This window comes from Aplidium turbinatum, chromosome 5 (assembly GCF_918807975.1).
Source record: "Aplidium turbinatum chromosome 5, kaAplTurb1.1, whole genome shotgun sequence".
Lineage (NCBI taxonomy): Eukaryota > Metazoa > Chordata > Ascidiacea > Aplousobranchia > Polyclinidae > Aplidium > Aplidium turbinatum.
Window position 1 is genome coordinate 6,056,352 of NC_137476.1, and position 22,800 is coordinate 6,079,151.

General features: G+C 36.0%; 1 long non-coding RNA gene across 1 annotated transcript; it reads left to right on the plus strand.

Moving 5' to 3' along the window:
• Positions 1-1,326: 1,326 nt before the first annotated feature.
• Positions 1,327-19,819, plus strand: LOC145769869 (uncharacterized). The gene is made up of 3 exons (XR_014289107.1): positions 1,327-1,476; positions 10,360-10,527; positions 19,467-19,819. It is a non-coding gene; the product is annotated as an uncharacterized LOC145769869 (long non-coding RNA).
• The last annotated feature ends 2,981 nt before the right edge of the window (positions 19,820-22,800 follow it).

Here is a 22,800-nt window from a genome sequence, read left to right on the forward strand (position 1 = left end):
ACAGCAGTGACGTTCGGTGGCTTAAACCGTTGGGAAAGCAACTTGTAAATATGCTGCAGCAAGGTAGTAGGCCTAGGCACGAAGGGCGTAACCATCGGGCGAAGCCCGAAGGCGTGTTGCCGAAGGCAACACTTCCAGCGGGGGGTCTGGGGGGCCTCCCCAGGAATTTTTGAAAAACACTTCCAATTTGGTGCGCTCTGAGAGCATTTTCAAAACAAATCAAACATAAAAATCTGTCAAATTGTGCTTCGCCTATGTCGTGATCATACATCCATTTAATGTTTAGAAGTCATGAACAATCTTAATTTTAACGTTGACGTTGCAGGACCAAAATCCAGTGTTAGACATGGAATAATAGTTGTCTAAATATTTAATTCGTCATGAATGTTCATTCTGAGATATTCAGTTAGGCCTACACTACAAAAACTAACACTTAGGTCTAAACATTACAACCGCAAGCAATTTGTACAAAAAGCTGGATAAGTTTGCCTCCTGCGTATAGAAGCTTAACAAACTAAATATTGCAGCCGCACCTGAACGTTCATTGGCGAAGTAACGTTACATCAACGCTGTAAAAAGGGCAAAGGCATGACTATGAAAGCTAGTAGGCTGAAGTACAGTACATGGCGAGGAGACATCAAAAAACAGCAACAATTATTTCGGCATTATGATGCTTGTGCTGTGTACCGTGACGAGCACCATTCTGACGAGTTAGTCTAGCCGCTCTAGCGAATGTATGCATTGACGTCACTGGGAAAGCAAGACTCACCTGGTCTCACCATAACACATCTGATTGGCTAAGCAGCTGGTGACGTTTTGCAAAACGAGTGATGATTGGATAAAACGAAGGCGTTTTTTGACATTTTTGAATCTGGGTAAGCAACTTTAATAGTTGTTTACCTAGAGCCTCAGTGATTGTTTCTGACAGAAGCGTTTGCGTTAATTGGCATTTATAGGCAAGACATGCGGTTTGGTGAGGATTTAGACTACTCACAAGCGTTACGAGTAATTCTAGTCACAAATACAGTAATTTTCAAGTTAAAATAGACATGTTAAAAATAATAAGAAGTTAAACCTAGAATTCAGTCATTATAGCCTACTTTGCATAGTTTTCGCTCAGGTAAGCACTGCTTTCCTTGCTTTCCCTCACCGATCGTCACTGCTGCACAGTAGCCTAATGAGAAAAATTTGAAGAGGCCATGATCTGACACTCAAGTGGACATTCAATCATTTGACTCAAGGAGATTTGTTACCAGACAATGATTCACACCACACAGTATCAGAATCAAATTAGATTTACACATACTTTTTGTTTTCAGCTTCGAATGTGATTCGTTTGCTTGAATAACTTATGAATTGATTTATATTATGTAAGTGTAATAAAAATTGATATTTCAATGATGAAAACATCAAGCCACTTGGAGTTTAAGCTCATAATTTTCTTAGTGCGTGTCCTTCATATTGTTCAAGGCAACGGTATGTAATTTATTTTAAAGTGGACAAAAAAGATTTAAAATATTATTTACTGTAGATTGCTGGGTGGTTGAAAAGACCTTGTAAAGAGGATTTTAATTGAATAAAATTTAAAATCGAAGAAATTGATTTGAAAATCTAAATTATAGTTTGGATATCTACTGTTAGTAATGTTTTACAAGCTGTGGACAGATCAGCTTGTCTAAGTGCTTTCCTTCAGTCAAGAATCAGGATATACTTGGCTGAGTAGGCCTACGACAATTTATTTTCAGCTTCCAAGTTCACTTCGTGCTAATGCTCGTCTTTCTTCTCAATGTTCAACACTACTGTATAGCAGCCTAATAAGGTTTTTATTTTTATTAAAGAGAGATACAATTCACATAGAGTATTGAAAAGATAGCAATGTTAATTTTTTTTGTTTAGTTTGACAATTTCTAAAAATAATTTCAATTTTATTTACCAAGCTATTACGTGTCCAAGGCTCGATACTGTTCGACGTGACGCAAATAGTTGACTCAAATTCTACTTTAAGAAAAGGACCGTATACAAGCAACCTAATCCGCTAATCTTTGCATTCACGTTTTAAATCTTCATTGTCGCTACATTGTGGCTATGCCAAACTACAGTACATTATAACTAGGTCGTATACATCCAAACCAGCCATAACAAAATAAAAGCAATAGGTACATAAAAATTTACAGAGCACTGGAAAGTTCAAAACAATGCAAGCTTTGTCGTTTCACAGTCATATTTGACTGAAGAAGTAAAGTGGTTAAGCGTCAACAGAAAACAATGCTTCGTAAGATAACTCACGCTCCATGTAGCTCATGGGTCCTCAAACTTTTTTTACTTGCGTACCTTCTCGATTTATCTGCATGCATGGCGTAGCTTAAAAATAATGTAGCATAACTTGTACGCGATTACACGTTTATACGCTACTACTAAACACAACAAACTACCTGTTGACACTTACAACCATCAATTTACACGTTGTGATGGATTACTTTGACACCACGAGTAAATATATTAGATAAGATGTTCTAAATGCGCCGAATGCATAGATTATGTTCAACTGAAAGTCTTGCACGAAAATATTACACGAAACGTTGGTGATGATGAAAAGATTTAGGCTTAATAGTATACTACTTATGATAGCATTCCAATAACAGTAATTTGTTGATGTGTAGTAGCAAGTCATAGGCTTGCTGGTTTTAGCTTAAACGCTTCTATTCTTAACCTTTAACTTTCTTCTCGCTCGTCACATAAATATTATCAACGACTTGAACCCTTTAACTGGCAAGCCTTTTAGCTGCATTTTTAAAATGTAGCTTGAGCAAGGCTTTGATTTTGAACTGCCGTACTTTGAGAACGGCAACTGCCAGGAAAAATCACAACTTGAAAATTGTTGTTCTGTATTTGACAGTCTTTTCAATTATGTTCACAAATTTTGTGTACTTTTTTTTTTTTAAAACGCCTTAAGTGTCTAAAATTTTTAATAAACTAAACAAATTTTGCATTTTTAAAATTTATTTTCGTTTTCATTTTTTCCGTTTTTTAAAAACAATCCTTAAATTGCGCAAAACTTCACCGCTAGATGTCAGGCTTTCCGTGGTAGTTGGACCACTTGGTGTGCGACAACTCAGCAAGTGCTTCAACTCAACAAATACATTTCAGCTTCTGCCCAAGTCAGCAAAGGAGATTTTCCGCTAGCATGGGACTTGCTTGGTCATCGCTTGCTAAACTAAGTTTGTTGACTTGTTACATGCCAAGTATCAGCTTGGCCAGTTCTTACTTATATCAGGTTCATCATTTACCAATTTCAGCCACTTGTTGAAATGTTGCTAGCTTAGTTGTCGCTTGCTCAACTGCCATATGCTGAGTCCACAACTGCTTGGTTGTAGGAGACTCGCTTTCCACTCAAGCGTTGTCACAGTGATGTTTAAGTGTTATGGGAAGAAAAAATCAAATAAACTTCACATTGTAAAACAAAAATTATCTGTAAATGTTTGAAAATTGCAGAAAAAAGTTAAATGCAAACCTAGCAATTTTTTCAACCTTTACCAAATGTCCTTTTCATTCAAAAAAAGTAAGACCCATTCAGTTTAGCAGATAAATACCACAGTTGTGGTGATTGCAAACAGTGTGCATTCTTTAGGGCTTAACCCGTGGCCTACGAAAATAGATGGCCTGGACACCATGCACAAGACTTCAGAACTGAAGGCTGAAGTCTGATATTAATGAAAAGCGTACTTTGGTTGGATATTCGTCAAGAATGTTCATTCAAGCCCATTACTGTTTTTTTCCCTGATCACAAGCAGCTTTAATATGAGAAAAAAATATCATAGCATTTATCAAGCAACATACAAACACAATTCAATAGTTTAAACATTGAATGGAATGCGCAGCAGTTTCTTGAAGCTGTGGGTCATCAATAGAAACTATGGCTTTTTGGAGCTGATCCCTTTTGCATAAATCAAGAACAGGCACTTTTGTGCTGACCATTTCCAGAATTGCAAAATCTTTTCTATAAAGAGTAGGCTATAGTTCCTTTACATTCATTGCTGTTGAGTGAGGGATGTGTCTTAAGTGCTTTTAATGTTTCGTCACAAAGTACTCTATGGCACAGTGAAACTGATTGACGTTCAACTGGCTTGGGATAAACTGCTGCTTCAGTCAAGCGAGACAGTTTCACAAGGTTTTCAGCTTCGAGTTTGTAGAGCTGGATCAAATCTGCCCATTTTGTAACATAATGCATGTTCTTTGTGAACAAACTTTAGCTCTCCAATTTTTTCAGTTATCCAGTTGATTCATATGCACTTGAGTAAATGGACAAAGTCATATAAATAAAGACCTGTAGCTGTAGTGGTTAACCATGGTTTATTATCTAACGTGTCGAACGTTGAGAAAAAATTTTGGTTTACCCGATTTCCGTCAACAAAACTGCAACAACATTTCCATTTTCAACAGCACTCACAGCATCAATTAGCGAAGTACATTGTGTGTACGGTACTGCAACTGTGCATTTAATTTGGCAACAGGAAGAATCCTTGCCAAAAATTCAGGATCTCCATAATAGCTCTTAACCATGAAGGACAAAACAGTAGGCCTACTAGCTAATTTCTCAGGATGATTTACTGCTCGACCAAACAGGAAGCCGCCTTGGTAAAGAAGAGCCGTTTTTACATACACCTCATTAATGAGATGAGAATGACACATTTTCTCTTCGAAATATCTAGTTGTGAGAGTAGGCTACATTGTTCATAAACGTCAAATCATCAACAGAACGAATTTTTGAGGTGATGCGAGTTAAAGTCTTTGCGCTTGGAAGTTTGTAATCGGCACGTAAACGATCATACAGACAACGACTTAGTACAAAATATTCAAATGCCCGGCATATCATTTCAGATAAATAAATTGTCTGACCAACTCTTGTTTTACCCATTACATTCAACTGCTGCAAGATTACGCTTGTATGTCTGTCTTCTTCTTTATTTGCAAGAAAAGTAATGGCTGCGAATAAAGCTGATTTTGTCTTTATTTTTGATATCCGATTACGTAACAAAGGTGCAATGGAACATGAGGACCCATTGTGATCAGCAGCAAACGTGTAGTCTTCACGTAATTTCAGCGCAAATAATGGCATTCCGACTTTCATACTTTTTGATTGGATTGATAAAGCTTTGGTAGAGAGTTTGCTTTGTTGAACCATCTCTTTGATTGGATTGTAGTATAATTTTCTGTTTTGTAAACTACGACATTTTCATTACTCAAAACATTGCACAAATCATCCAAATAAAAAGTATCTTGCTTTACAAACTCACCAATTTCATCAGGAATAATACCTCGCTTTTCACTAGAAGCTAAAGTTTTCCTTTTTTTGTTGTTGGAAGCGTGGGAACACAACTTGTTGGAATGTGAGGAAGTAGCGAATGAGGATTTGTCGGCCGCAGTTTACCATAGTGTGGAGAAAATGGTTCATCTTCAGGCCAGTGACGAGCACAAACTGCACTATGTTAAGCTACAAACCCACTTTACTTTGGAAATGCTATCTTTCCGCTTTTGTTTCTTTACTGTATATCATCTTTCGGAAATTTATACACAGATACAGTGATCTCGGGAGAATCATAATTTGAGTTGCAGTGAGACACACAGCATTTAAGAGGCATTATTTATTTATTGGATAATCTGTAAAAATACTTTTTATTAGCAAAAAGGGCTACACTGCTGATGCAGGCCTATCATATAAAGTTTACTTGATGCTAACCTTAAACAGACACTGTGGTTTGCCTTAATTTAACTACAAGTCTTGTTTGTTACTTTACTACCTCACTTAAGTTTATACTGTGTTCAGCTAAAAACTTTTTTAGAATAATCAGGACGCTGAACACATTTTCGGTAGGCTACAAATAGTGATTGTACAGAATAAAAATATCTGGTCAACTAGGGCTTTCCAAATAATTTCATTGCCACTACCTGAGTGCATATTATGATAACCCTTCCTACTCTGAAACAACTACTAGTTCCTTGTAAACCTTCTAGGGACTACAAAATAATCTCTAAATCATAAATCCTGCTTACAGATACCAACACATTACAGGTATTCTTTATCATTTAAACTCTACTTTGTATCTGTAGCTGCAGGCTACATGCATCTTTAAGCTTCTGTTAATACTAGTGAATTCAGTAGAAAGCTGCACTTGACTGCACCCAGCAGGCCCTAGCTAGCAAAGCTTTCTATTTTATATCGTTTCAACGTCTACCGATGTTGAAACGATGTAAAAGAAAAACAAATTTTATCAACTCTAAAATGTGACTCAGCAATCGCAAGGAAAACCTCTTTTGGGAGTGACGTTTTTCTTTATCACAAACTTGGGAGTCAGCCTTCAGTTCTGAAGGCTTGTGCACGTTGTCCAGGCCATGTATTTTCGTAGGCCACGGCTTAACCCTATCTTAATACGAGCTGTTTTCGTACGCGGAAAGCACGTCACGGGCTATCTTAGCCCAGTGCTAATTAATCGCTAATAACGGGAGCTATGAAAATTACAGAGACAAAATATTTTTGCAAGATAATAGTAATGTGTATTGTGCGTATAAAAATTAAATTTTTACCCAAAAAATTCATTGAAATAAAGTGTTTGAGATGAAAAACATCAGAAAGTAGGTTTTTATTCTACTTTCCCGAAAATAGCTTTAAAATTGAAATGTTTCAATTATAACATAAAGTAATGCTAAACTAAACAAAAAATTACTTTTTCTGATAAATATAAGGCATTTTTGGGCGTTTTTACATTTCAAAGTAATTGCACTAACATTTATATTGCACTTAAATTAAATTATATATATCTAGCATTGCACGAAAATGCCAAGCCACCTGAGACGAAATGCTTAATGTGAAGGGCAGGAAGGTAGAAAAATCACCAGTGTAGGTTTAAAAAATTCGCAAAGAACAAAAACAAACGTCAAGAAATTTCACATTTCTAGCATATTTCCTTTTGAGAAATATTTCACTATTAGAATAGGGCGTCCCCATAAAACCTCGTGTCGTTACAGATAGGGTTAAAGAGCTATAAAATCACCGTGGCAAAAATCATAATTGTGCCAGTAAAATGAACTTGCGCGTCTACCTCTGAGGTATGCGTATCCCAGCTTGAGTACCTCTGATGTAGCAGAAAAATATGATAAGCAACCATTGTGCGCAAGCTATCAAGCAAAAAAGGTGGCTTAAAATTCTGCTGAGTTTTGTTTTAAATTAATACCCCAGTACAGTAGAATAGATTTCGGCTATAGTGAAATTTCGCTTCTCGCGACACCTGTTGCAAAGTCCCGTTTAAATACACTACAGTAGAGTCGAATTCAACTATATAGTGACACTTCGGTTATAGTGACAATTTTTCGCGGTCTCTTCAAGTGTCACTTTCGGCGAATTGTGCTGTAGTACAAAGCGCGCTATAGTTTTATATTCAATGCGTTTGCCGAGAGCATAGTTAGACGAAACATCGGGAATAGAGAGCAAACAAACTTTGCAGGGTGAATAAAAATTTATCTTCAAAAAGGACGAAAAAAACAAAAAGTTATTAAATGCTTACATTACAATTTGATGGGCTACTAGCTCATTCTCTTCCTCTGGTTACGTTACTATGACTTCTATATTTCAGGAAATCCCACACAGTAACACAACTTTACATTGCCTTATATGTGGCAGAAATTCCTTTTTTTCTATTGCACTAGTTGTTTTTTTAACCCTATCTTAATACGACACGGGGTTATATGAGGACGCCCCACTCTATTAGTGAAATATTTCTCAGAAGGAAATATGCTAGAAATGTGAAACTTCTTGACTTTTAGTTTTTATTATTTGCGAATTTTCTAAACCAATACTGGTCATTTTTCTACCTTCCTGCCCTTCACAATAAGCATTTCGTCTCAGGTGACTAGACATTTTCGTGCAATGGTAGTTATATAAAAGTTAATGTTAGTGCAATATAAATGGTAGCGCAATTACTTTGAAGTGTAGAAACGTCCAAAAATGCCTTATATTAATGAGCAAAAGTAATTTTTTGTTTAGTTTAGTTATAATTCAAAAATTTCAATTTTGAAGCTATTTTCTGGAAATTAGAATAAAAACCGACTTTCTGACGTCTTTTCATCTCAAACACTTTATTTCAATAAACTTGTTAGGTAAAAATTTAATTTCTATACGCACAATGCACATGGCTATTAGCTTGTAAAATATTTTGGTTCTGTGATTTTCATAGCTCCCGCTATTAGCGATTCATTAGCACGGGCTAAGATAGCCCGTGACGTGCTTTCCGCGTAAGAAAACAGCTCGTATCAAGATAGGGTTAAATAAGGAAACAGAAATACTATTAATACAATAGATTACAAGATTAATCCGCCCCGTTAGTTCTGTAGTGAGGCACCCAACTCACGATTAAGCGCGTTGGTTCGGCTCTCGAGGTATGCGCTTGAGCAACTCATTTTAAGGACTGCTCTCCATTTAGAGACACCTAGCGGATGAAATAATTCTCTTGTTACAGCACTTCAACAGTCGAAAAACTTCACTGTTAATCTCGATAACCACACCTGCGTCAAAAGCCTATACAAGTATGCGAAACTACTAAGAATCACCTATCAGAGGTTTTTGAGTCCGAAGATAAATGTTTAAAACCAACCAACAACCAACCATAAATTAGGTTCAGAAGACTTTTTCGAGCTATCGGATATGGAAATAATGAACTTATTTGTATCGATATTAAATGCTCAAGAGTCTATGGTATTATGTGGTTATCAGTGGGTTGTCAGCATACTCCCCTTAAAAATTCTCTTTACAGGTACGTTCCTTCATAATATGATTTTGTAGCCTTTAGTGCAGTGGTTCTCAAATTATACGTCGCGACCCAAACATGGGTCTAGAAAGGTCAATAAATGGGAAGAAAAGTCTAATTATAAAAAATTTGAATTCTGTACAGAAAAGTGCAATTTACCCTTAGAAGGTTAGGCTCTTGGAATCTTGCTCAGTTTGGGGGGTGGGTGCTGTCGATTCTTCTTATGCTTTAGGAGTGATATCTCTGTTATTTTTTAAGGCACGGTTTCAAAATTTGGGATTCACTTTGCAAAACTATTCACGCTGAGCATATCCGAAAATTAGAACTATGTGAATTTTAGAACTGCCCATATACGTTGAAATGTTGAGGTGACTTATGAGTTTTGGATTATTGGGAAAAATTTTAAACAAAAGATTTTAAGGATATAGGGGTTTAAAGATATAGATATAGGGTTTTAAAGATACAGGATTTTAAAGATAAAGATATAAGGGAAAATTTTGTACAAATTTGGGAAAATTTTGAACCTTTATTCGCTCAAAATTTCAGCTCAATAGAGGTGAATGAAAGTTAGGAAAAGTCAAGAAATCTCGTAGTCGCAGCCTCAGTGGTTTTAGAGATACAACTGTTGATACAAAAAGTTGAATTGACAGCCCCCCGACCTTCAAAGGGTTAAAGATCACATTTTCTCATGTACAGAATGCCAAAATAACGTTTCTTTCAAGCAATTTGAGATCATGTCCAGAGGCAGGTCTCAGTATCAAAGTAAGATCTTGGAAGCCTTGTACATAAAACGTCACAATCCACTTTTGAACAGACAATTGTTTGTTTGCGGCTCGTCTTTCTCGCTCTCTGTATTTTAAAATTATTTTTTTCGCACTTTGACTTTCTACCATATCATGTGATCTGTTTAACACCTTTTGATGCAGTTACCTTTGATTCTCGTGGGGCTTATCGTTGAGTTTGAGCTAGTCAGAAGTATTGTGCAGTTTTCGTCTTTTCCTGTCTATAGATTTAGTTTAACCATTGTATTTTATTCAGATGTAGTTAAGTTGTATGTATATTTTTCCGAAAAAGACATCTTGTGATGTCGAAAACGTTCGATACTTAATTTGTTGCGTAGTTTTGTGTTTTTATATGTAATAAACTTGAAGATGTTAAGCTTGGTCACGTTACTCGGCTTCGTATGCCTATGGTTCAACAAGAAATTGCTTTTTGAAAACTATTATGAAACAAACTATGATTGTACTGTACTAATTAACACAGAAATTCTTGTTTTGTCGGTAATCGTTAAATTTCATCCAATGGCTTAATTTCATGTTAGCATATCACGTAACGTGAAACAAGTGAATCAGATGAAAGCGCAGTAAGTAATTATTTCCCAATGCATATCTCTATATTTTAAGAAAATATAATTTTATTCTTTATAAATATTTTAAGAATTTTGTCTATTTGAAGTACAGTAAATTTATTTTAGTTTTGAAAATTAATTGTGTGAAATTTAATTATCTCAATATTTATCTACACGAACCAGAATATTTCCTAAATTTGAATTATTATTTAGGTGATTGCAGTTGTGGACTTGATGACAAAACTTGCCACTTCCCATTCATCACCGGTGAAACTACTTACAAAGATTGCAAAAAAGAGGACCTCACAAACCGTCGGTGGTGTGCCTATAACAATGTATATACAGGAGATAAGCAGTGGTGTTATTGTCAAGGACGTGCGGGTAACTTACCAAATGTAATTATGAGTAACTGAAACTAATGTAACTAAAACTAGTTATAACAAATGCTTAAATATTAATTTTAGTCGTTCAAAATTTTTGCAGTAATAACTCTTGGAAAAATTAGTGTAGATAATTGCACCAAAGATAGGTTCATGTAAGTTTTTGTAAGTTCATGTAAATTCCAACAACTCATATAGCGCCTATACATATAATGAAGATATGGCATTGGACATTGTACTGTATAAAGCGCTTGCCTTTCGATCATTCTATAGTACTTGATTGTTAAAAAAACACCGATCGCCACTACTTAAGGTGTAATAAATTGGTTGAGGGTAGTTAATGATGAAAAGGCGGCATAAAGAAAGAAATTGGTCAAACCACTATCAATGCCGAAGGCTGATTGACAGCTTCCATTTTCATTCCCAGAGTCCCAGTAACTTTGTACATGACTACTTTTACCTTTAATTACAACTATGTTTGATGATTGACTCTGACTCATCCCATAAGCATTAAATCACTTACATAAAATTCAAAAGTATTTTTGTATTACAAAAGTTTGAAACACTTCTATTCGATGAGTAAGCCCGCAGCTATGTCTTCACCAACAATTAAAATGGGATGCTTGATGGATGTAAAGCGGGGGTGTCCAAAGCTTTTCCCAGGTTGCCCAGATTTGATAAGGCAGAAGTGTCCGCTGGCTAACAGCCTCTGACAATTTTGTTTTGCTTAGAAAGATGCATATATGCTAATACAATTTAATGTAATTTTTATGCAACAAAGCAATATGCAGGTTTAAATATTACAGTATATGATAAGGTAGACTATATAAGTTATCTGCTTTTCCATCAGATATTAACATATTAAGAAACTTTGTAAAACATAGCTGTGTTAATGTGAAGGATGAAATTGACGTCTTGATTTCTGTATCCAGGTTTGTGGTATAGACAAGCGTAAAATGTCACTTATGTGGGAGTCGCTCAGATTTGATCTCAAGAGGTTCTTGTTAAAGTTCACAACGAGAACTTCTGCTCACACAAATATGTGGAACCGAACAAGCTCAACATTTTCTTTGCAAATCGAAAGCATTTTTAGTACTAAGATAATGTTAAATATTACAGTATATGATAAGTTAGACTATATAAGTTATCTGCTTTTCCATCAGATATTAACACATTAAGAAACTATGTAAAACATAGCTGTGTTAATGTGAAAAATGAAACTAACGTCTTGATTTCTGTAATCAAGTCATCTCTAGGTCGTGGTTAGTGGTAGATAAAATGTCACTTATGTGGGAGTCGCTCAGCTTTGATCTCAAGCGGTGCTTGTTAACCCTTTGAAGGTTGGGCTCCTGGAGTCTTGCTCAGTTTGGAGGGGTGTCGATTCTTCTTATGCTTTAAGAGTGATATCTCTGTTAATTTTTAAGGCACGGTTTTAAAATTTGGGATTCACATTGTAAAATTGTTCATGCTGAGCATATCCGAAAATTAAAACTATGTGAATTTTAGAACTGCTCATATACGTTGAAATGTTGAGGTGACTTATGAGCTTTGGATTATTTTGCGATTAAAGCAATTGTAGCGTGAGTTTACACATTATTTTCTGGTAGAGTAATGAAGAACATGCATTGCAAATTTCTGATTAAATATTTTTTACATAATCTCAATTTGAATCTATATTTTTTATGCAAAATAATAACTTTTCCCACGCTCAAACATAAGCTCACTGGTTGGCTAAAAGAACAATACTTCATCAATTACATGCAGTAATGAGATTTCTGAACGCGCGTCACACCAATTTGGATTACGATCTAGTGACCACGGTTTCTAGAACAGCAACTCCAACGCTTTATTAACATATGTAGACCAGCTGAAGAAGCAGGGTGGCGTTTATCAAATACTATTATGTAATCCACGACACGATTGGAAGATCATGCGACAAAAAACGCGGTTTAAATGCAATGTATTGTAGTTGCAACAGCGTCTCTCAATGTAAGTTCAATGTGAACTCGGCTAAATATAAGGCTAGTACTAGGAGAAAGATTACCCAAAAAATTCGATCATGCTCTACGTAAGCTCATCCAGCTGGTGGGAAAAGTTTGAACAATAGAATATGAAATATTTCAGAGGATGTGCTGAGAAATGCCTTATATCTCTTAATTTATAACCTTTTTTCGCTCAAAAATTCACCTCAATAGAGGTGAATAAAAGTTAGGAAAAGTCAAGAAATCTCGTAGTCGCAGCCTCAGTGATTTTAGAGATACAATTGTTGATACAAAAAGTTGTATTGACAGCCCAACCTTCAAAGGGTTAAAGTTCACAAAGAGAACGTGTGCTCACACAAATATGTGGAATCGAACAAGCTCAACATTTTCTTTGCAAACTTTGGCATTTTTGAAAATTTGTTTTTATCCAGCTGCTGGTAAAAGGTACGAGAGAAAGATGTTGCTGCCCACTTCACAGAGAAGCTCAATTAGTTGCAGATGAGCTGGAGAATTGTCAAGGTTCAAACAGAACGAAGAAATTAGCAATATTCTTTCACAATTGCGACAAATTCTCGAAACTGATCATTGAATTTGCTAGCAAGAAAATGAAAGAATGCTCGTCCATAGACTGCTTCATAGAGATGGACTGGAAACACTGCGGGTTTTTTATTCCGAGTGGACAAGTTCAGGCGGGAGTTCGTACTGTGCTCTGTGTTGACTTGATTGACAATAACAAGTTGACAACAGTTATCGAGCTGGCATGTTAGCTTAAGTTTTACTTCTAGTTTCTGTATGTTTCTGTGCTCAGAGTACATATTCAAAGAATGTTAAGTTTTCAGGTGCATAAACTAAGATTCCAAAAAACCAAAGTGACATAGTTTACTTGGATGCATATTGAGGGGTATCAAAATGACAGATGAAATATGGTGAGTTGGAATCTGAGCTCCCTGACTTCAAAAGAATTTTAATTTAGGCCTGTTTTACATTGTGAGCAAGATGACAGTTGCGTTACCTCATCTATGCGAATGTTTCCTTCAGCATTGGTGTCACGCTTTCTTTCTATCTCTTACCAGGAAAGAGACTTGGGAAGGTTCAATGACGTAGTTTAATGGGATATAACCGAAAAACAGTCAATTAAATAGTCGGATAGTTCTACCAGCAAAATGATAATGAAACTTCTTGAAGGACTTTAACGAACGGCTTCTCAAATAACTCGAATTTCGAACGCAATTTATATCACCACCAATTCTCATCTGCTTGTATTCAGTTACTTCAACTCTCAATCAACAATAATCTCCTTCACCTATTACCAATTCACAACTCATAACACAACTCTCATAATCAACTCATAATAATAATTTACGCAAATTACACCACTATTTATAGAAGGTTGTTCAATCTAGTAACATTAACATTAACGTAAACATTAACAGTAGCATTAACGTCAACAAGCAGAAGCTTAAAGAAGTTTAAAGAATGTCACGTAGGGTAGAAGATTCTTACATATTAAATATTTCGCAATCGTCATCTACTGATAAACATCATTATGACGTCATGACAAACGTCACTCGGCAATTGTGAAAACAACAGAACATTCCAGATTTGTTCTGAATGAATGTCCCGAATGCTCTGGAAACACGTTGCATATTAATACAAACTTCGCTGTCAAAAGTTACTTCAGGTCAATACCCTATAATAACACATCGCTCAAAATTCCATAATGAAAACAGCACATTCTGACAAGATACAAAGCAGCCCGACGCGAGGCCTTGCACATTGATTGTGACAATGGGCTAGGCCAAGGGTTCCCAAAGCTTTTGTTCATCGGTACCCTTTTTATAATTTTGCAAGTTACCTCCAAAATTTTGTCACATTTTTACCTGCTAAGCTCAATCTGCTCTGATGCACGTAACTTTGTTTCTACGCAGTTGCTATGATGATGATGGCGTATGAGGTTTGCTCGAGTGTGACAAGCTTCGTTTTGCATATCTTTTCTTAAAGATATGGTACTGACGGGAGGGACCACGAGAAGGTGCTTGTTCTTCCCCCCCTTGTTCTTCCCCCGCTTGTTCTTACCATAAATGATAAGCTATGCTTATCATTTATGGTAAATATAAACTCTGCATTTTTTTAAATGAAGTCGCTATTTTTCCACATTTAATGTCATAGTTACAATCAGGTGTTGCCAGAGTTATGATTAATATTAGAGGGTTAAGGCAAGGGTTAGAGTTAGGAACCAGATTAGGGTTTTGATCTTTGCCCAGGACTAAAAAAATTTCCAAAATACAAGTTTTTTGTTTTCAACAGCTTTAAACTTTTCTCAAATTTCTGAGATCGCTTACACCAGGGTTTCCCAAACTTTTTTGGGCCACGGACCAGTATTTGGGAATCTGTTTATTCGTGGACTCCCCATACAAAGGTAAAAATGAATAAAACCGAATTTTGTTTATTTAAAAAACTGACATCAATGGGACGGATGGGATTGCTTCTTATTGCATAAGTCATAAATTCTCGGAGTTATTTGTGGCCATCTCGTGAATAAATGTAGCCATCTCGTGCCATAGGACAGAGGTGAATTGCCTGCCACGATCCGATGATATTACGCGGGGCTACGAATCTAGAGACCCAATGCAGTATGAATGCGTCTGCGCAGCTCTTCGCGTTGACATCTGCAAGGGGAATGGCTTCTGGCCAGCGAGTAAATCTGTCGATGACGATTAAGATAAAACAAGACCCATTTGAACTTGGAAAGGGCCCTACTATACAGGGTCCATGGAAAGTCTGGACCTGTAATGGTATTTTGTCTTCATGTTGGTAAGAGCTGAAAAATGCTGTCTCACACATGCAGGTCGTGGCAAAAGGCAATAAAATTTTAGTTACCTTTTGCGATAGCAATGGGTATTCCTCCACAACACTCAACCAGAAAGATGCAATAGCTGTTTGATTGAAACTAAATATTAAAGTTCGAACAGATGATAATTCGGCTAATTCTTCTTCTTCCCGTTCTGACAGATCGGCCTTTGCAACAACAAAAGGGTTTAAAACAGGGAGTCGAACCGTTTGATTTTTCCAGTTCGGGTCCGGTTCTGGTTCAAAGATTGTTTCAAAATTTGGTTCAGTTCCGGTTCAGATTCGAAAAAACTTAAAACCGGTTTTATAAGTTCCGGTTCGAGTCCGATAAAATTAGGCCTAGGCCTACTATTGCCCAACTACTAACTAGCCCAATTGGGCGTGAAAACCGCAAGGTTGGCAACACTGATCTCAACACTGCTTAGCTCAATTAACTTGCCTTAGTTGTTTGTTGCACAAGTTACAATCAAACTATATTGTCTATGATGTCACAGAACAGAAGTTGTTTACCTCAAAAAACTCCTCTCCAAAGCATCGATGATAGTGGATCTTGTGTTACGGAATAAGCTACAATTCATCCGTACAATGTGGCCTCCAAGATAACAACGTGCTACGTACAACTTCACTTACCACACGTAATGCTGGAGTGAACCGCTTTTTTCAACCGGTTCGAGTTCGGTTAGGGTTTAAGCTAACTCAAATTTTCGGTTCAGTTCCGGTTAAAGTTCAGACAAAATCGCACCAAAACCGGTTTACAAAAATCCGGTTCGGGTTCGGTTCGACTCCCTGGTTTAAAATCCAGTCAAAATTCTCATATGTCTCTTTTAAAAAGTAGCTTACTTGTTGAAATGTGCAGAAAGCAATTCCAAATGTTGTGTAACGTTAGAAAAAATCGACTATGTATTAATTAAGGGTTTGTTGGTAATGTAGTCACACAGAACAGGATACTTGACAGAGTACGTACCGTACAACGTATATGTGTGACTTATTAATTTCTTATATCGCCACGGACAACCTGTGCAGTCGTCGCGGACCACCCATGGTCCTCGGACCACAGTTTGGAAAACTCTGGCGTACACAGATACGAGAAGAGTGTTTCTGAGTGGCCACGATTAACGTGAAGTGTTCTAAAACATTGTATCCATGTCTTTTTATGAAGCACGTGTAGTGTCACCTTGGTCTGTTTCAGCTGTTTGCAACAATGGTCATATCATATTGGAAGGGCTTGCATCACGTTTTTTCAATTGTATGTGCAAAAATTTTATTAGTTTCCATGAAAAATCCAACAAAAGCAGTTTAAAAAATAATCCAAAAACTTTCAGGCAAAAAAATTAACTGATTTAGCTTTTCAGCTCAGCAAAGTTACGAAGTGTCGTATAATTTTTATTTCCTAAGATTGCAAAAGTATTGTGTGTCCTAGAACTAAACTGAATTTTCTGTTTTTATTGAAAACGGAAAGACACATATCTTTCTGCAGTTGCATTTACTTGCCTTCTACCTGCAGTCTGCACTTAAAACGCCTTGTATGAACATGCAGTTTCGCCATGAACCTTATTGAATTCGATGCAAACCTATCTTTTGAGAAATATCTATCTGTAGCCTATTTACCAAACCTGTTTGAAGAATTATTTGCATCAGTCACACACTTTTATGTCATCAAAAACTTGTTGTTAGAACAGAGCAATACTACGTATTTTTTTCCTCCCATCACCTGAAGATATCCTTCGAATATATTGTTTGTATTATATTTACCATAAATTTGTATGAGTAAGGTTATGTTCAGTAAGCACAAGCTAGGTTGATTGGAATATTCAATGTGTTGTGAGTGAGGCTTTGTTTCCACGATTACTGAAACAGGTTATACATTTTCATAAGTTAACTTTATTCATTATTAGCTCTGAAGAGTCATTGTGTGCGAATCGTCAGTAAAGTAGTGGTGCGTTGCATTTTTCTACTTGCACTTTGAACATCATTCAAAGAAAATACATTAATCTTCATATGGAACAAAAATTCTGTTATGATTGGAGGCACAACCAACGAAACAGTAATCGCATATGTTCTGTTGTATGATTAACCCATTCATGGCCGGTGTCCTTTTAAAAGGACATCGTTTTGAATGCATCAGTATTGCATCATCTTATTTTGATTGAATCATTTTGGACTTGCTGGTAGATGTTTAGGGTCTGTTTTGGAAGGTGTTGATAAATATTTGCGAACAACGTACTTTTTCTGAATTTTGTGAAAGTTTGAAAATTGTTGAAAAATGAGAAGAGCCCGATAAAGTGAAGTGAGGAGGAACATGCATGTTTTATTGCCTATTGGTAATAGATATGAATTATGTTTCTTCATAGTTTGACTCCGTATAATATTGTGCTTCCTACTACACTCTAATTTGTGTAAGGTTTTGCTTTTTTTATTTGTTTATTTTGTATTATATTTATTGTTGTCTTTTAAAAGGACAACGGCCACATGGCCACATTTTTTTGGTTGTTTGTAACACTGTCAAAGAATATTGAACATCGTGTAAAAGCAGCACATTGTGCCTATGGAAGACTTAACCATCGTGTTTTCAACAACCATGCTATATTTATCCGCACAAAAATTATGGTCCTCCGGGTAGTCATTCTATCCACTCTTCTCTATGCTTGTGAAACCTGGACATTATACCGCCGTTACATTAAACGTCTTGGAAGTTTTCAGCAGAGGAAACTGGGTCAAATGCTAGGCACTCGTTGGGAAGATTGTCTCACCAAAGATGCAATCCTTGATCGTGCTAGGTTGCCCAGTTCAGAAGCCACCATATTGCAACACTGCCTTCGCTGGACAGGACATGTCATGAGAACGAACAACGAGGAGGGACAACTAGAAACAGGAACCCCCCTCCATAAGACCAAGAATGAGATACAAAGATCAGCTAAAAGTCTCCCTCAACCATGCAAACATTGATCTGGATTCATGGGAAAACCTTGCTAGTGACAGATTACTCTGGAGAAAAAGATCTAAAGAAGGCACGGAAATTTTCGAAAAAAAAAAGAATACAAAAGCCCCAGAAAAACGAACACTAGAAAAGTTAAAACTACCTCGTCCCTCCCTCCATACAATCCTTACCCCCCATACAATGTGACTTTTGCCCACGTCTTTTCCATCATACACTGGCTTCCAAAGCCATATATGACATCACCATCCAAAACCAAATTCGATTTGATGACGAGACCAATGCTCGGTCACGAGCTGGAGCCGACGACTGTTAGTGGCGTATCGCTATGGTTTGTGCCGCCCGCGGTGGACCATGATTTTGCCCCCCTGAACGTGTGAAGTAGGAACCAGCAAATAGAATTCGAGCCAAATCCATCTCAAAAAAGATTTTGACTATGCTTTTTCGTTTACGTTGAAAAATATTCTACTGCCACAAGCTTCCGACCGGGGGGGAAACTACCAACTGGGGGGAGACACTCCCCCACTAGCTACGCCGATGGTTACCGTGAATATAACATGTTCATACAATAACTTTGAAACGTCCTTCAAGAAAGATCTGACAAATTTCTACCGAAACAAACAGCTTCTTATGTTAACCCCATTCGGACTAAGCGATTTTTGTGAGGTAATGGCCTGACGTGTGGACTTATTCCATCCACACTTTCATTGTCTAATAACTTTTGATATAAAAACGTTACGAGGTTGCTTTTTTCGCAAAGTTAAAGCAAAATTATTGACAAACTGGTTAAAATTTTAAGTGGACGTACATACTCTACCAGTTTTTTGCTATTGTTTTTTTGCTAAAAAAAGTCAACTTTTTTTTTAAATTTGTCTGATGTCTCCGCCGTAATCTCCTTGAAAGCGCTAATCTCTTCGTTGAAGGCACGCACGGTCCAGCCATGCATGTAGCCTAATCCGAAATGGTCACTAGTCATGTAGGTCATGCAGTAAATCTTGAAACGCACAAAACAATACAAATGTTTGCTAACTTGCTTGTACAAGAAGATAAAGTTTTCCAGATAACCAGCGCAAAACTTTTCACCAACCAATATTATGCTTCGAAAAACATTTGTCGTTTATTATAAAACATTAATCACTACGCTGCATTTACAAGTAATATTTCAATTTTCAGATAATGCTTGGTTATCGCGTTGGCTATTGATTTCCTTGTGACTTCAATCTGCTTGTGACTTTGAAAGGAATAAATTACTTGAATTGAAATTGTTTTAGACTTGCTTTGGAACATGTATGAATTATGAAGAAAGTCGTCAGAAATTACAGCGCAAGCATACCAACAAACGTCTCTGATAACTATTCAACTTTATTATTATTTTGAATTTAATTGATACGGTTTCGTAGTAAATTACTGATTTTGAGGGTTTCTGTGAGTAATTATCAGTTTTTGCCTTCATACTAAAATGCTCATCATTCCATTGTATATACGACGTTTCAATGTAACTAATCTGCTGTGTGAATAAAACGAAATGTCTCAAGCACATGAAGACAATAAGAGTGTTTCGGTTGACTGAATACTGTGGAAGGATGCAGTCTAAAATCACTCAAAAGACTTTTCGAGTAGTTTAGTTCAATCAATGCTTCACAATGAAACTTACTTCAAATTTGAAGTATAGATTTGTGTGGTAACAAAAGCACAAAATCAAATTAAGAAATTGGTGATGAATGAATTATGTAAACTTTCCATAGCCTGAAGCAATCAGTACGACAACAGTTTGAGACGGTCTTTCAACGTAAAACAATGTTTGCTTTAGCAAAAATATTAGTCAAATAGAACTTGGTTCCATCGATGTAAATTTGTTTAGTTTTGGATCCATATTTTTAATCTTTTTCTGCATTATCGCTAAATGGCAAAAATAAAAATAAACGTATTTGTTACAAAGTTTACTTCATGTTGATTCAGCGTTGCTAAATGTTATTCAGCAAAAAAACTTTTAAATTTATCTGAATTTGGGTTTTTATTAGTTTGAAAATTGTAGAAATAACATCAAAAATGTCCTTGTTATTTCAAAAACTTTGTTTTTTGCAAAAGTTCAAAATAAGTAGGCTGTAGTGTATAGTGCATAGGCCTACTTCTAAACTTAGTAATGTGCTCTCTGTCCCTTTGTAGATTGTCGATCAAAACAAAGTCGAAAGCTGGCTTATCGCACTTTTTAAAAGTTGTATATTGTTGTAGGCTACCATAAACCACTGAATATATGATTTAGGCTACCAACAATAATAACAATTGAAAACACGTAGTGATGTATTCGAAACTAAAAAACGCAAATGAACAAAAATCATCTTTTGTTCAATCCAAATTTATTTTAGAGTAATCTATGCAAGAACTCCAAATGCAAATACATTTGTGAAGAAGAAATCAACGATCATGCTACTAAAAGCGAAACTCTATCTATTGCTATGCAAGAATGTTTGAATGTTTGTCATTTGATAGTTTATACGACGTTGCTAAATGTAGCCAATCTGTTTTGGCAATAAAAGTATTCTCTCCTTGATGATGTTTTAGTTGACTGAGCAGTGTAAAAGTCTGCAGTCAATCATTACTCCTAAACCTTCTCCATTGGTGTGTTCCAATCGCGCTTTTCATAATTATATTTAGGCCTATATAATACAGTATAGGCCTATGTTAATGTTTGGAAATTTAAGGTGAGATTGATTTAGCAATAAAATAAATTCGGTAACAAATTGTGATGGCGAATAAACTAAAACTTTCCCAGCCAAAGCAATTGCATTGGTTTTTGAACATAAAGCTGATGTTAGTTTAGAGATGATATTAGCTTAGAGAAAATATTTTCTTTCTCAAAATTAATTCCATCAAAAGAAAGTTTTGGCATATATCGTTTCTGGTGTTGTCGACGGATTGAGAGAAATTCAACTAAATTTATCTATGACGCCGATCAAGATCAAACAAGTGCTTATTATTATAGTTCATATTGACTCAACTTTGCTAAATGTTGCTTTATTGCAAGCAAACCTATGTTATTTGAATTTGGGCTTTACAAGAGTTTGAAAATAAGAGAAGTGCTATATTAAAAAAATATTATTAAGTATAGAATATTAGTGCGCTACAAAAGGAAGTGAGTAGCCTACATCCATTTCAATAATTTTTGATTATATTTGAGCAAAATCTTATGTAGTTAGAGCATTGCAAGTATTACAAGTTCATTTTGCATGTCAAGCTTTATTGCATTTGTGTGGTTTTCATATTCAAATCACTAAGAGTTCATTGTGCTCCAAATTATTCTGAAAACAGTTTCTAACTTGATGGTGCTTCAAAATTTCAACTGTAGTTGTCTAGTTTGAGAACAGTAAGCTACTGCCCCGTTGGTGAAAGTTGCTTTATTGCACTTGCAGACTGCGGTAACCTCCCGGTTGAGTACGGACATGCCTACAGTAGCTAGCAAACAAAATAAAAAGGTCGATCTAAGAAAATTTCGTAATTGAGCATATGTAGGCCTATTGATAAACTGGGCGCTACAAAAAAAAAAAAAAAATTTACATTGCTGAACTAACTCCGATAAATTATAGAAACTTTATGAGGAAAAGCTGTAGCATCTTTGATGGAAATACTAGGATTAGGAAGAACTTCGGTCATTGCATCAAAAAGTTATGAAAGGATAATAAACAATAACAAAGAATAGAGTATAACTTTCTGAGTGGTAGAACCGGTGCCAAAATGTTATAGTTGGCTACAAAAGCTTTTTTTCACAAATCATTCTAAATCAAAATACATTCAAAATGGAATGTAAACAACATGCAATATTTTTGTTGCAAACAATTGAGCATAAATTAAAACTTTGCATCCATTACTCTTCAACATCAATGTTTATTGCACACTCTGGACAAGCCTGCGTCACATGAATAGCACAGACAGCTTTACCACACAGCTGGCACTGGTTTTTACTTTTAGACAAATTGCTTCTTTTCCTCTTTGCTGGTAAGCCAGTGATTGGAGGGCTGCAAAAATAGCAACGTCTGTCTTTGTCTGATTTTGTAGGAAATTGCTTCTTTTGAGACGAGTTGTTGGAAGATGTTGAAGCAACATCAGTTTGATCTTCGCATCCAAGAATAGTAACTATTTTGCTTAGAACGGACTTTTGAAGACCGCACCGTGACCGCATTTGTATGTGCGGTTTGATCAGCATCATTGCAAGTTCCCAACCAAAATCAAAAGAATTTTGAGTTTTGGGATCAATTCCTTTTTGATACAACTTGGGTAGAGAGGTAGCTCTTTTGAACCATTAACAAACATAACTCAGCAACAACACTACATTTAACATTATAAAACAAAAGACAAAAGCGAACGTTTTCGGCTAGTCATACAGCCCTTTTCAAGCCTATAAGAAAAATTACATATTAAAAGAAATGCTAAAGAATCATATAGTATCACAGCAAAAATATGGTCAAATCTAAACATTTAAGAAACTGTCTCTCTCACACAAAATGACAAC